General features: G+C 37.2%; 1 pseudogene; it reads left to right on the plus strand.

The window, feature by feature from the left end:
* The first annotated feature begins 8,582 nt into the window (after positions 1 to 8,582).
* Positions 8,583 to 8,701, plus strand: LOC141636752 (5S ribosomal RNA; annotated as a pseudogene).
* Positions 8,702 to 11,364: the final 2,663 nt, after the last annotated feature.

An 11,364-nucleotide genomic window follows, 5' to 3' on the forward strand; every position in this document is an offset into this window, starting at 1 on the left:
ATTTTCATAAAACGATTTGAATCGATATTTTTTTTGCCTTGAAAACCGTGACATGTGGGTCACGTTTGATCAGTCGATCGAGGACTGTAGTGTCTCGATCGATTGGTTTTGTTTTCGATTTGTTTTTTTCATATTGTTATCATAAACGGTCTTTATAGCAATATGTTAAGGTTTTGTCAATTGTAGATTTAATTTTATACGAATTAGGTCAAAAATTGCAATTGGTTTTGTTTTGTCAAATCGATTTCACGAGGGTTTTTTTTACCCGATTGAGTACTCGCAGTACTTGATCGTTTTTTTAAAAAAAAAAAAAAAAAAAAAAAAAAAACCCTAACTGTTCGATCGGGTGAAAAGTGTTTTGGCAGCGCAGAAAAATTATTTTTCCGAGTTTTAATTTTTCCTTTTTGGCCATAAAATGTACATTATACGGATTATGTACACTCGCTTGATTGTGAAACGGTTCACACACGTACCATTTAGTTATTTTAAAGCGGTTTAAAGTAACGGATTGTAATGGATTAAAATTAAGTTGATAAAAGCGGTTTTGTCATATAATTTTAAGCGTTAAAAGGTGGTTTGGATAAATTTAACATAATTACGGAATTATGTCACGAATAATTTTTGTTTTAGTTGATGCAACTTTTATTTATCGTTACTTTTGAATGCCATTAATGTTTTTATTACGTATTTAATTTTACAAACAGTTGTAACTTAGTGTGGCCTTAGTAGATCGTGTTACCGTAATGATGGAACACGGTCTTGTTTGTATTTTGAGATCTCGCATCTCCGTTTTGGATTTTTCCTTGTAATTACAGTTTTAATTTAGAATGTAAATAGGTTTATATTTTGTAAATTTTAAATTGTAATTTTGAGAAGACCAAAGATGGAGATCAGATGCTCACTCCCATTGCATGGATCAAGGTGGAACATCAAGACAAGCTTCTCGGGTCCAACGGTGGATTCCAAAGTTGTATTATGTTTATCTTGCTAGGATAGGCCACACTAGGACTTTTATTTACGTTTTGTTTTTTTTTATGTTTTTCATCGTAACGATAGTTTGCATCATATTCCGCCTAAAACCAAACCACCTAATATTTGCATGAAAACTGACTCATATAGAGGTTGCGCGTTTGTTTTCTATGACATACAGATGTCACACGGACTTAATAAGCCATCACCTAAGTTAATTCATTCCCCTAATGCTAGATTTTCGTTCACTTTAAATGAATTAAAACTAAGTTGATGGGATCTTCCTCGTATAACAAAAAATTGAGAATAGTCTTTATAGGTCAAACTCCAATGAATCCCTTCTTCGTCGGTAGGCATAATATGACCCCTTCTACGTCGGGTAAGTTGGAACTGATTGACCTATTTTATCTCAACACTATGGTCACTCGTACGATCCTGTGATTATGGTGGACTAAAGATAGGATTTACGGAAATCTATCGACCAAGAGTTCTAACGGTAGAACTAGCCAAACAGTTGGCTTATCAATTTACGGAAATTGAGTCTTGGGATCATTTGTATATTTCTTGAGGTAGATCGATTATACAAGTGCAATGAGTCTACAAGTTAAAATTAATTTTAAATAGACTTATATCACCTCGATGAGTTGCTTATTTCGTTTTGTTTTTCTTTCTTTTTCAGTATAGAACACGATCATTTAAACTGCTAATAACAAAATGGTCAGCCGTCGACGACCCAATGCCAAGTGCCACATTGGACCGTGAGTCCCGGCTTCGGATCTTTATGAATCGGATGAATCGTCTACTCGATCAAGAATGATGGATCAAACTTCACGGAGTGGGAGGCGGCATTACGGAATGCCGCCATTGCCGACGGAAGCTCAAATATCTGATAGAGCCCATCCCGCCAAACCCAGGCCCCATGGCTGGAGCTAACGAGATCGCCACGTATAGCGATTTCGTCATGGAAGCGGGTGCGATAAAGAACGTACTCATTTTTGCAATGGAATCCAATTTGCAGAAACGCTTCATAGCTCAAGGTGCAAACAAGATTTTCACCACGCTCACTAAGGAATTCTCGAAAGCACCGAGAATCGTGACCTATGAGTATACCTGTTGCTTCTTTGAGGCGAAACTCCAGAAGGGCCAACAGGTTAGCCCACACATTCTCAGCATGATTGAGAATGTCGAGAAACTGGAGGCACTTGATTGCAAAATCAGTGAGAGCATAGTCATTGACCGTATGTTTCATTCACTTCATGATGGTTTTGCCCTTTTCAGGGCAAATTACTACATGAATGACATGAAGAAAAGTCCTTATGAGCTAGGTTCCTTAAGGCGAAAAAGCATAACTTAATTGATAAAACGAATCCGTATTCGAGCATGGCCATGCATTTCAGTTACAGCTCCTCGAGTGGCCCTGAGAAATATCGAGTACCTGATAAAGGCTGAATATTTCCTTCAACTCGACTCCTGCCGATTTAAGCACAGTATGAAATGACCCAGAAAAAATCTACTTGGCCCCCTGTTACGGATGACCGTGAGAAAGAAACCAAAGTCACCCAAAATCTGCCTTAATCTCAAGAGACAGTCGATAGTCAAAAGAATCGACTCTTAGGATCACCATGGAGGTCCTATCCACGACCTGGCACCGAATGTTATAAAACATTTAGGACTCCACGTCGTTGTCACAATTGTGTCCTACGAGATATCCGTATAACTCGCCTCTGTGATTGGTCAGTCAACCGTTTGACTTATGGCTCGTTGAACCCACCATCAACCAACGTCACAAAATAATTGCCAGAGTTATCAGCTCACTTGGGCAATTAAGGACCAAAAATATAATGTTTGTTCAGTTCACTTTGTGGTGTTCAAGATTGTCGTACAACTCCACATGAAAAACAAAATATATAAATATCAAAACGATGATGTCGTATAGAGTACACGAGAAAATGAATCTAATCCATAAAAGAGTACTACAACTCAGGAACATGTTTAATTCCCATGGAAATAACATGCCCTTCATGCTTATCTTGTCGTAATGGTTTAGTGAGAGGATCTGCTATATTATCATCTGTAGCAATCTTTTCTATCACTACCTCCTTTTTCTCCACGTAATCTCGGATTAGATGAGCTTTCCGTTGTACATGTCTAGACTTGTTGCTAGACTTAGGCTCCTTAGCCTGGAAGATGGCACCTCTATTGTCGCAATAGATGGTGATCGGGTCATTCGAACTAGGCACTACAGATAGTCCTTGTAAGAATTGACGCATCCATATCGCTTCCTTTGCAGCTTCAGACGCGGCATAGTACTCGGACTCAGTCGTAGAATCTGATGTAACACTTTGTTTAGAACTCTTCCACTGATCGCAGCGCCATTAAGAGTAAAAATGAATCCAGACTGAGATTTCGAGTCATCTCGATCCGTTTGGAAGCTAGCATCTGCGTAACCGGTTGCGCATAGCTTTTGATCGCCTCCATAAGTCAATGCCCAATCTTTAGTCCTCCGTAGGTACTTAAGAATGTTCTTGACAGCCATCCAATGTGATTCACCTAGATGCTGTTGGAATCGACTTCTCATACTCAATGCATATGCCACGTCCGGACGTGTGCATATCATGGAATACATAATTGATCCTATAGCCGAAGCATAAGGAATCCGGGTCATGCGCTCTATCTCTTCCGGTGTCTTTGGTGCCTGAGACTTGCTCAAATGCACCCCTGGAGCCATAGGAAGAAACCCCTTTTTGGAGTTAGTCATGCTGAATCTCTCTAGAATCTTGTCTATATAAGACTCCTGACTGAGAGATAACATCCGACGTGATCTATCTCGATAGATACGGATGCCCAAAATTCTTTGTGCCTCACCCAGATCTTTCATCTGGAAATGGTTCTTCAACCATACTTTTACGGAAGTTAAGAGAGGTATATCATTTCCAATCAGGAGTATATCATCAACATACAATATTAGGAAGACAATCTTGCTCCCACTCGACTTGATATATAGACATGGTTCCTCGACCGATCGAGTAAATCCATTTTCTTTTATCACTTGGTCGAAACGATGATTCCAACTCCGAGAAGCTTGCATAAGTCCATAAATGGAACGCTTAAGCTTGCACACTTTCTTAGGATGTTCAGGATCGATGAAACCTTCGGGTTGTACCATGTACAACTCTTCCTCCAAATAACCGTTTAAGAAGGCGGTTTTCACATCCATCTGCCAAATTTCATAGTCATGAAAAGCGGCAATCGCTAAGATAATCCGAATGGAATGCAGCATGACTACGGGTGCAAAAATTTCATCGTAGTGCAAACCTGCCACTTGGGTGAAACCTTTAGCAACTAGTCGTGCTTTATAGATATCTTGTTGACCTTCCACAGAATGCTTTATCTTGTAAAGCCATTTGCATTGAAGGGGACGAACCTTAGCAGGCAAGTCAACAAGATCCCATACGTTGTTCTCATACATGGAGTCCATCTCGGATTGCATGGCCTCAAGCCATAGCTTTGAGTCGGAACTAGTCATGGCACCTTTATAGGTTGCAGGTTCACTACTCGTTAAGAGCAGAATGTCATCTATGTCATGTTCCTCGACCATACCAATGTATCTGTCCGGAGGAATAGAGACTCTACCCGGCCTCCTAGGTTCCTCAGGAATACTAACCGCAGCCGGGATTGAAGGAATTGGTTCCTCCAATGGTTGCTCGGCATTTGGTTCTGGAATCTCCGACAGTTCGAAGGTTCTATTACTCCTCGCGTTCTCGAGAAACTCCTTCTCTAAGAATGTCGCACTAGCCGCAACAAATACACGTTGTTCGGTTGGCGAATAGAAGTAATGACCAAATGTTCCTTTAGGATAACCTATAATGTACGTCTTGACCGATCGTGGGCCGAGCTTATCCTCATGTCTCCACTTGACATAAGCCTCGCAGCCCCAAACCCGTATAAAGGACAAGTTAGGGACCGTTCCCTTCCATAGTTCATATGGAGTCTTGTCAACAGCTTTAGACGGACTTGGTTAAGTATTAGAGCAAATGACAAGAGAGCATAACCCCACAATGAATCATGCAATACGGTGTGACTCATCATGGATCGAACCATATCAAGTAGTGTTCGATTTCTCCGTTTGGACACACCATTCAACTGAGGTGTTCCAGGGGAGTTTACCTGTAAGACAATCCCACAGTCCTTAAGGTGTTGATCAAACTCGTGTGAAAGATACTTGCCACCACGATCCGATCGTAGTGTTTTAATCTTTCTACCCAGTTGGTTCTCATCCCGATTCTCGGTATTCTTTGAATTTCTCAAAGGACTCACTTTTATGCTTCATTAAGTAGACATAGCCATATCTACTTAAATCGTCCGTGAAAGTGATGAAATACCTATAGCCTTCTCGTGCGGTGATTGACATAGGTCCACACACATCCGTATGTATGAGTCCTAATAGGTCAAGCCGCGCATTCCAACACCTTTGAAGGAAATTCGAGTCATCTTACCAATGAGACATGATTCACACGTGCCAAATGATTCAAAATCAAAGGCCGAGATAGCTCTATTCTGTATGAGCTGTTTAACGCGTTTATCATTAATGTGTCCCATACGGCAGTGCCATAGATAAGTTTGATCTTTGTCACCAACTTTTAACTTCTTATTCATTACGTGTAATATTTCGGTGGTCTGATCTAAAACATAAATTCCATTCATGGAGACTGCGCTTTGCCATAAATCATATCGTGTAACGAGAAAACACAAATATTATTCTCTATTACAAATGAAAAACCAAGTTTGTCAAGTGCGTAAACCGAAATAATGTTTTTAGATAAACTGGGTACATAATAGCAGTTATATAAAAATAACTCAAATCCGCTAGGAAGCTGGATCACATATGTTCCCCTCGAGACGGCAGCCACTCGTGCTCCATTCCCGACACGCAGGTCCACCTCACCCTTTACGAGGGGTTCGATGTTTCGGAGGCCCTACACATGATTGCACAGATGAGAACCACAACCAGTATCTAGTACCCAAGTTCCGTAACTTGCGTGGTTAATCTCAATCATATGAATAAAAAAAGAAGAAGTAGACATACCAACAGGAGTAACGCGACCTGCTTTTATGTCCTCACGGTATACAGGACATCTACGCCTCCAATGCCCAGTCTTGTGGCAGTGATGGCATTCCATGTTACCGTCCTTGCTCTTTGTCGCGCCTAGTGAGGTGCTCGACTCACCAGGCCCACTCTTACCTGATCCCGACTTCTTAAACTTCGGCTTACCTCTGCGCTAGGTCCGCTGAGCTTTGCCCTTACCCTTGCCCTTGTTTGACACAACGAGAACATCCTGTTTCAGGCTCCCACTAAACTTCATGTCCTTCTCGGTCTGTACGAGAAGGGAGTGTAGTGCATGAGGACTTTTCTTCAAATCATTCATATAGTAATTGGCTCTAAAGAGCGCAAAACCATCGTGGAGTGAATGAAGCACGCAGTCGATCACGATGTTCTCGCTGATCTTACAATCAAGTGCCTCCAGTTTCTCAACATTCTCAATCATGCTGAGAATGTGTGGGCTAACCGGTTGGCCCTTCTGGAGTTTCGCCTCAAAGAAGCGACAGGTATGCTCATAGGTCACGATTCTCGGTGCTTTCGAGAATTCCTAACTTCTTATTTACGAGTGTATCAGATTATATATGTACAAATGTGGTGCATATCTTCATATAGGTCCCTTCTTTGTTGAAGTAAAACCCCTGTCTACACCTTTAAACTGAAAGATCATAGATCCTAATTAGACGCTCTAATTAGTAACAAATTATCTAATAATATGTTCATTTAGTGTTCTATGTAATATGCATGCAAATATAAAAGCATTAAATTAAAGATTATGGAAAAACACTTTCCTTACATTGATATTTATGGTAATATGGGCACAATCAAGATCTCCTATCTTGATTGTTCTTGAGCTTAAATCAAAAAGATGATCCTCCAAGAAAAACTTTCAAAAAGGAAAGTCTCTTTCAAGTTGCATCCAAGAACAAATCACCCAAATAATCTTACAAATATTAACTAGATATTTGTAAAACTTATCCTTAATAATATTTTTAATATTACTAACACTCTTAGTAATAATATTTTGATTACTAACTTCTTAGTAAATGATGTATAATAATTTTAGAGAGATAGACAATTGTTTTGTTCACATGCAAAAGTGAAGTAATGAAGTGTAGAAAAATGAACAAAAGATGGAGTGTTAGTAGAGGAAGTGGCGGGTGGAGTGTGTAGTAGTGGAGTGTAGGATTCATTTTCCTTATTTTATTATCCAACACATTATGACAGACATAATGATCATATGACAATTATGGAAGAAAAATAAGCAAAGTGTAATGATCATGATCATCCACTACACTCCATTTACACGGTCCAATGTACCATTTACGGGTCCATTTTGGTTCTCATATTTGTCGCACAAATACGTGTAAATTTTATTTAAACATCGTATCATGTTTAAATGCTTCCAATTAATTTCGTCCAAATCATTCCGTAAATATACGTGTACTGCTATACATATTATTATACCTACTAATATTAATCACATTAATCAATTAGTACAATTTTAGTGAATTAACAATTAATTAACTAGAACTCGTCTCATAAAGTTTTTTATTTAATTATCGCATAATTAAATAATAATTGCCGCTCCTCGAGTTCGCAACTCGAAATCTCTCTAAAAATAATTGACTAACCTTTTAGTCTATAAATCAAGGGACTAAATAAATTGTATCTCATACAATTAATTAGTTGTCAATTGGGGTTCATTTCTTTAGGTGTGACCGAAAGGGGTCAGTTGATCACCGCCGTCTCACGACAATAACGTCAAACTCTAGTCAGCCAACCGTTATCAATTTACGTTAATCAACTGACGAGGATCAAATAATTAAATATCTGATGATATTCCTAAATGAGATTTATTATGTAAACGCACTATTGTGGAGGACACTAACTCCAACATAAACATCCTTTGAAGGTTCCTCAAGGTGCTTTTGATATCAGGATCGATAGGCAACCGCTCCTTGTAAGAAGATCGCCTAGGCATACAAAGAAAAAATTAGAAAACAATTAGAACTATCCTAGGAGCTAGGTTCCTTAAGGCGAAAAAGCATAACTAAAAATAGACCAAACAATTCAAAGACAGAACACCGTCCCTGGCAACGACGCCATTTTGATAAGCGTGTCGTTGGGGGTCTACCAAACACATTTATAAATTTAACTTTGTAAAGAGGTTACATGGGAGTATGGAAATTAGAGGTGTAAATTAGTTAGGTGATTTCGACAAGCCCTTGAAAATTGAAATTGTATTGATTCAGGCTCCGCTCAAATTGATTTCAAGTTCGTGATGAGTTTGACCAAATCTGAGGTGAGCCTGATCTTAGTAAAGCTAGGACCGAAAGCTTGTTTGAGCTCGTTTAATTTTCTAATTATTTAGTTATTTAGAAAAATATTTAATTTCTATATATATTTTGTTTGTCAGTGATTTTTTTTTTGTTAATTTATTAAAGGGAAGTTAAATACTCAGAAGAGTATTGAAATTTGCACAAAGCAATAGAGCATAGAAAAGCTTGTCTAGTGGTGCGATCATACCAACACTAATACAGCGGATCCCACCAGAACTCCGCAGTTAAGCATGCTTAGGAGAGAGTAGTACTAGGATGAGTGACCTCCTGGGAAGGCCTCGTGTTGGAACCCTTGTTCGATTGGTTATGGTTTCTTACCCTTCCGCCTCTTTTCGCTGCGGGAGTTAGAGACGAATGTTGTTGCCTTGCTCAAAAGGATTCAGAAATTCTCTGTGTCTCAGGATGTTGTCGGGGGCGCGATGCTACTCATATCTTTACTAGAATTAGTTTTGGGCTCTGTTCTTTTGGAATGAAACCGTCTGAACTAAACTGAACTAAACTTACGGGAGCTTAACTGAATGAATCTGAACTAAATTGTAGTAAAGAGTTAATTTGTGAAGAGAAAAGCTGAACTAAACTAAATGAAGCTGAACTGAACTGAATACAGGTGAACTGAAATAAAATGAGGTGAAATTAAGTCCAAAAGAATAGGGCCTTACTATCGCAAAAGGAGTGGGGCCCAGATAGTATCTTGGCCGTCCATTACTTTTTTTTGTAATTGTTTTGAGCTCAATAAAAAAATATATTATATTATACTAATAATACGGAGTCATAAAACTGAATAATCTTGGCTTATGAGACAAAAACTTTTGTTTTTAATGGCACCCTCTTTATTCCTATGCTAGTTAAAAGCCCATACGATGCATGGGACTCCAGTTAGAACCACCTTTAACCGTGTATGTTGTATGTCCTCTGAATTTGTTAAACAACAAATTGTAAATGTTGGTTTACGGTGTTATAGTTTGATAATAGAAGTCAACTAAGTTGATAGAAAATACAACTTATGTTGAGAATTAGAGAAAATGAAACTTCGAGGTTGATTTAGTTGTATTGAAATCATCATTCCCTGTAAAATAAAGGCTGCTCTATTTAGACTCTGTTGTTTTGCACTTAATTTTGCTAAACTTTTCGGAACTTAACTTGTAAGAGTTTAACTTTTCTGAACTAAACTTATAGGAAAATGCGTATGAATTAAGCTTAATTTTTCTGAACTAAATTTATAGGAGTTGATCTAAACTTATAGGAGCGTATTAGCATTTCTGAATTGAGTTTATAGAAGCTGAACTAAACTTATATGAGCTTAACTTTTCTGAACTGGACTTATAAGAGTTGAACAGATCTTAAAGAGATTGACTTTAAGTCCAAGAGAATAAGGTTTTAATATTAATTATATCAGTTTTATAACATTTAGGGGTATATTTATATTATGTAGTTACCTATTTTTATTGTTGCACGTACCACCGTTTTTTAGTTAATATAAAACGCTAATGTTAGAAACGTGATTTAATTCCCCAAAATGAGCCCGTGATAACTGATTTGAACCTTTAGGAGATTTGTAAATTAGATTAACCTAAAATATCTACCAATATATTCCAGTTGGTAAGTATACAATGTTGTAAAAACTTAATTGTGGAATGCAAATCGACATGAATCTCAACTATATAGGTAGCATGTTATAAGTTTAACTTTTGTGAACTAAACTTATAGGAAAATGGGTATGAATCAACCTTAATTTTTCTGAACTGAATTTATAGGAGTTGATCTAAACATATAGGAGCATATTAGCATTTCTGAATTGAGTTTATAGAAGTTGAACTAAACTTATATGGGCTTAGCTTTTCTGAACTGGACTTATAAGAGTTGAACAGATCTTAAAGAGAGTGGCTTTAAGTCCAAGAGAATAAGGTTTTAATATTAATTATATCAGTTGTATAACATTTAGGGGTATTAGTTATATTATATAGTTACCTATTTTTATTGTTGCACGCACCACCGTTTTTTAGTTAATATAAAACGCTAATGTTAGAAACATGATTTAATTCCCGAAAATGAGCCCGTGATAACTGAGTTGGACCTTTAGGAGATTTGTAAATTATATTAACCTAAAATATCTACAAATATATTCCAGTCGGTAAATATACAATGTAAAAACTTAATTGTGGAATGCAAATCGACATGAATCTCAATTATATATGTAGCATGTTTGGAGGATTTGTTAGATCTCTCAACACCATATTTTTTCCATTGAACATTTACAATTAAGATCGATTATTCTCTATAAGCTTCACGAAAAATTTATAATACTATACTTAATTTGGCAGATTTATGAAAATTTCTTCGTATTCAAAATGTTCTTGTGGTCTTGGTACACTTGTTCCCTATCATCAATATATAACTTCAATCAGTCGGTGACGTTGCTCCTTATGATACTACGTAAAGCTGGTCATGACTAAAATATGGTTCTAGCTGATGTACTCTAACATAATTAAGTGACTGTCCCTGGCTCTTTTTTATCGTCATGGCGTAGCATGGCATCAGTGGATATTTTATTCACTTAAGCACGAAAAATAATTTGTATCATAGGAAGTCATCACTATGCTCGTGCTCATATATGAATATCTAAATCGTTAAAGTTCGATGTAATTATGTAAGACGATTACAGTAATAAATGAGCGAGACGGAGGGACTAATAAATAGAGTATATAATTAGTCTTATGTAATACGATTTTACACTAATATAATTATAAAATGGATCTAAACATAATTAATTGGTAGAGTTAGTCGATCTTATGTAAGATGATTTACACTAAACATTATGATAGTAAGGAGAAGTGGTATTTAAAATCCTGTTTTACGATAAATTAACCATCTTAAACAAGTGTATATGTCGTGTTAGATTATCTCTATATATTTACTATTCTTAAAAATTAATTATTGACACAAGACATGTATTAG

The sequence above is a fragment of the Silene latifolia genome, chromosome Y (genome assembly GCF_048544455.1).
Source record: "Silene latifolia isolate original U9 population chromosome Y, ASM4854445v1, whole genome shotgun sequence".
In the NCBI taxonomy this organism is placed as follows: domain Eukaryota; kingdom Viridiplantae; phylum Streptophyta; class Magnoliopsida; order Caryophyllales; family Caryophyllaceae; genus Silene; species Silene latifolia.